Source organism: Mixophyes fleayi, chromosome 2, assembly GCF_038048845.1.
Source record: "Mixophyes fleayi isolate aMixFle1 chromosome 2, aMixFle1.hap1, whole genome shotgun sequence".
Taxonomy (NCBI): domain Eukaryota; kingdom Metazoa; phylum Chordata; class Amphibia; order Anura; family Limnodynastidae; genus Mixophyes; species Mixophyes fleayi.
In genome coordinates this window covers 212523017-212528536 of record NC_134403.1, presented here as the reverse complement: position 1 = coordinate 212528536, position 5520 = coordinate 212523017, and positions in this window count along the sequence as shown.

Sequence of the window (5520 nt, the reverse complement as noted above, 5' to 3'; positions counted from 1 at the left end):
ATCAAGTGACTACATATGAGTATGTCCTGGACAGCACGATTGTTCCACATGGATTAGGAGACATCATATCTCCTTGCTATAGGCACATTCTACTCATGGGTGAGATCTTTCCCGTTATACACCATCTGTATATGCAGCTTTGGTTCTCTGAATATATATCCACATTTTGGTTTTTGGGTGTACTGGCCAGACACCTATATTGTTACAACATCCAGAGACATTCATTTAGAAAGTGTATTTATTTATAAGATGTCATTAATGCCACTTTATTGGTACATGTTATGATCATATTGTGGTGTACATGTGAGTTCAGTTGTTTTTAAATTAAATCAATAAATTTAAATATATATACTTTATCCGTTTGGGCGCACCTTTTATTCCTGTTTTATCTATTCTACTTTATATATAGAGATTGGCAATCTCACACAAGTGATGCGACATAAGGATAAGGAATTTAGTATATAGGAATACATACATGGTCGTAGCAGATTTAGCTCTTTTGTCTTTTAATATATCATATGTTAATTATTATGGGCAGATCTATGTGTTAGATGACTCTTTATTTTTCTTATATACAGTTTTATATTCCTCTTTTTAATATTGAGTATTTTATATCTATACTGTTACACATTCAACGTATATTTATATTTATATATATGGTGCATTTGTCAAAATTTTATTGATAGCAACACATGTAAATACCAGTTGGCAATTTTTGCAATAATATTTATATAGTACTTATGCTCTGCAATTTATTTATTTATATAATTCATATAAACTTATGAAGGACCGTCTAATAACGCCAAGAACACTCCAGTGGAATGATGGACAGATCATCTTAGGATCTGGTTACCGCCTCCATCATTTTACCAGTACGCCTCCACTTGATCTGCCGACAGGAAGTTACACGTGCATTGCGGAGTGGAACACAGCCAGCAGGAACAAGTCCTCTGTTCTCCTCTACAAGCCAGCCAACGCTTACAAATAACCGATGGTTTGATCAAATAACAGCAAATATTTATTGCTCAGTCTTGACTTGCAACTATCTACTTCCTTACCAGTTGGACGTATTGACTGCAATTATATGTTATCCCTCAACATCATTAGGGATTAGGGAGAGCATTCATTGATTATTTATTGGGACATTGTATGATATGGCATATGTGAATTCACGGTTCCTCATATGTTTTTTATATATTTATTAGTGTTTTTAATCCATTAAATAATTTATCCTTAACCCTCCACTGCACTAATTTACTTGTTATATGTACTGTTTACACGGATTTTTTAGCGCTAGATCACAATTTGTTACTCCTATTTATTGTACACAGGTCTTGACAACCTGTACGATTTATAACAGCTCGTCCGTGTTATTCTAGAATTTCAATGCGCACAATGTGTTCTTTTTGTATTCAAATAAGTGATAGAATGACAAGTGCTGAATCAATTGAATCTTCCCCGCCACCTTTTTGAGTCTCATGCCCAATGGAGAAAACATAAAAAGGTGGCTCCCTTAAAGCACTTCTCATACGTCCCAACGCAATCACCTTTTAACTTTCCCTGCCAGAACCGCAGGGAACATAAGTGCTGACTTTAAAGTTCTAACAGCTGAGGTCCACATGGACACCACAATTGGTAGCTGAGACCCATGCAGAAAGCCAGCATGCAGAAATGCAGAATCCGACTTGCGCAGGTGACATGCAAGCCAAAGAAAAATACTAACCACATTAACCGGAAACCTGGCTTTCTGAGGCGACCGAAGTGGACGGGCTTCTATTCCCAGTCCCTCTCGCAGGCTTGTCGCAGTTCCTGAAGCGTGACCTCCCCCAAAGCACAGGCATGTGTGCAAGAACTTACAGTCCGCTCCCTGCAGACATCAGGCATTATTTAAGGAATAACACCTGCCAAGCGACGGGGAGGGGGAACAGGTGGGGAACCTGCCCAGGAAATCAATGAAGGTGCCGCTAGGAAGAAAAAGTAAATGAATAAGCAAAATTAAGCAGGGCTGGTTGAAACAAGAAAAGGGGTGGTGTCAAAAATGGGATGTAAGGAAAATGAAATATGACAAAGTGGGGTGGAGGGGGGCAGACTAGCACAAAACAAAGAAAGAGAAAAAAGAAATAGGGGAAAGAAATACAGAAGCAGAAAAGAGAAAAATAAAGAAGAATAAGAAAGGGGCACACAACCCCAAAGCAAAATGCAGTGAAAATATAACTAGTGACAGTCAGGAGGAGGCACAGAGAGTACTTATCCCATAATGTCCTGGTTCCTAGAGACAGATTCCTTCTCAACCCTGTACTTTTATAAACTGACTCTTGGTCCTCTCCCACTGACACTCTCTTTGGGGTGTACCCAAAACCCTTGCCTGATTTTTAGCTATTTAGAGAGGTGAAACTTAGTTATGAACTCAACATCAGCTTTTAATTTCCCTTGTGCTTAATTCAGCCCACAGTTCTTATACCTTGCAGGAAATAACCCAGCTGTATATCCAACTCTAAATGAGTTTCTTCTGGCATTACTGGAGGATTATTTAATTATGTCTGTAAGTAAATAAAGGAAGTATTTTTCCCTATTATAAATTGTCCATAAAACAATACAAATATTTATTCCAGTTTGCCCCCAAAATAAATCCATAAATGTTCTTAAAGTAAAATAAAATTTACTTTGCATTGCAAAAATATAAAATCTGGTCTCAAAATGGTTAAACAAGCACAAAATCATAGTTATTATAAATCTGCTCAAAACAATTTCTACCTAAAGGCATATACTGTTTATTTCTCATTAATAAAATGTATACCAGCAACTGAAATATCTTGCATTTGCTGCAAGATTTCTTTTGGATTTTATGCATTCAAAATAACACCAATAGCTTTCCAAAATAAAATATAATATTGTAAATTATTTTTCAATTACTTGTGGTTTTATTTGTAAGTGGTATGCAAACTTCTACTTTAATTTATGATATAATGTGGGGGTATTATGTGAATGTATCATCATTTAGAATATAGCATCATTTGTTAAAATATTTTGTTCAGTATTACATTGATATTTCATTGTAGCTCTGTTTAAAAGTAAAATTGTACCTCTATGCTCTATTACATACAGCTGAAGATTCTAACACATATTTAGGACTGTGTTAAAGAAAGGATTCTGAAGCTGCCGTATTTCAATTTTTAACATCCACACCGTTACTAGTGAGTGCAATGATGGGGGCAGCCGTCCTAGAAAAATTGTCTGTAATAATTGTCAAAGCCAAGAAATCGCTGAATAACTTAGAGCCCCAAATATAGTTAGATAATATTCCCTGAACCTCTGGAATCAATTAAAGCTGAAGGAGTCTGCAATCTGAAAGGACAGTGAAGGGTTACCAAGATAGAACACTTATTTGGGGTGAAAGGAGTAGGAGATTGTTTGATAGACCATAAAATGACCTCTCCAAAATAAGTTAGCACCTAGCATTTACCGAACATTTGGGGCATGCAGCAGGGAGGTGACCAGAGTCAGCAAAACAAAGACACAGATTATTTTTGACTCTCCTTTCTTGCTCCTCAGAAGAAAGTTGAGAGCATCAAAGCTTCATAGGCTCTTCAGTGGTAACCGGTGTTTGGAATCATAGTGCAAATTTAATAACTGGATGGCGAGAATTATTTTTCTTGGAATCTTTCATGAAAACGGGCATCAAATTATCAAGGGAAGTAGGCAACTCTCTGGAAAAGTAGATGATGATGATGATTAATTTAGAATGTTGCTAGTAAATAACTTTTCTAGAGTTTGGACAATGAATTTACATTATTTGTGGGACAGTTATGATACATTTTTAACTGGGAAAATTGACAAAAAATATATATTTATGAGAAAATTATAGCTATAGAAAGAATAAGTTTAAAAGCTCTATGTTTTCACTGCCAGTAGTACTTTCAAATATTTTAGCAATTTTCGGTTGCTGTATGTACCAACAGTATCACCAAATCAGACTGCAAGGTGCAAACAAACTCACCTAGCAATATTAAGGAAGATCCAGTGATACAATCTTTGAATTCCAATTTTGCTTCTCTATAGAATGCTATTTTGTACTGTATTAGTAGATTTGTATGTTGCAGAATTTATAGTCTATGAATAGAACTAGGATAATGATGATCAATTAATTTTTCTGTGTGGTGCTGTTGGGACTGGGAACAGTTAAGGCTTAATTTTGCTAGTGAAAAATACAAAATAAGCAGTGTTATAATTATATACACTGCTAACACTGATATAGAACTATCCTCTCACGAGAACAGCACGTGAAATATAAAATATTTGAAGAGTCACATTAGCTAAATAATAGTGGACAGTAATAATATCAAAGCCAATAAAGAAAAGAAAATAATGTGATAATATTTGAAAGCAAATGACAATACCACTTTGAATACAATAGATAATGAATAACATCAATGATATCAATACACTTTAAATGCATTTTGGGTAAAAGTAGGGATGCTCAGGCTCCTTTTTTTTAAAACTGAGCCTCCCAAAACTTAACCAATCCGAGTAATGACCCGAGCCGGATCTGTACTTTCCCGCATCCTCGGAACTGAAATTGAGGGAAAACATCATTGGCGTGTGGTCGGATTTCACAAGTTTGGGATTCCATAAGTACCTCCTTCCACGACGATTCGGCTTCATGTCTCAGACAGACACAGGAAGGGTAGCAGCGTTCTTGTAAGTCTCCATTGCTCAGCGTCATTGCTCACACAGAAACAGGAAGGGTGGCAGTGTTCCTATCAGTCTCCAGTGACATTGCTCTGTGCCATTGGTAAAGAAAAGAATCTTTCTAATAAAGGGAAAGTTTACTGAAGAAAAACATAAAATTGCCAACATGCCATTCTACCCATTAATATTAACAACCATACAGGCAGCAGCTATCTCCCTTCTCTCAGCTAGATCCCCGCACCTGCAATCTACACTGTCATCATCCTCACCCTCATCCTCACCTTCATTAGTGTGTACATTATCCACACACAATATTAATTCATCCCTGTAGTTCGATGTAATTGCCGGTAATGGCCTTTCTTGTAGAATTTGTAGTTGATTTTACGCAGAGATGTCACGATTTTTGGGCAATTCTTTAAGACCAGACCAGATGCAAAATGTTGTGCTGACTCATCTGCATCACCGCTGGGTGTTTTGGGAAAACTTAGTTTTTTCCTAGCAGCAGTTGCCTGAGAAACTGAAGTAGGAGACGTCGTTGTGTCATGTTCCACTTGAGCTGACAGCTTGCTGACCAGGAGTTCATTGCATCTCTTCAGATCTGGGTCAGTTGGAAAAAAAGAGAAGACATAGCTCTTAAACCTAGGATCAAGCACTGTTGCCAAAATGTAGTGATCCACTTTCAAGATGTTGATAAATCTTGGATCCTGGCAAAGCGAATAAAGTACTTGATCTAGAAGTCAGACCTAATTAGCAGAATTGCTTTGTTTCATCTCCTTCTTCAATTTCTCTAGCTGCTTTAACAAAAGTCTAATTAGGGGTATCACTTGACTC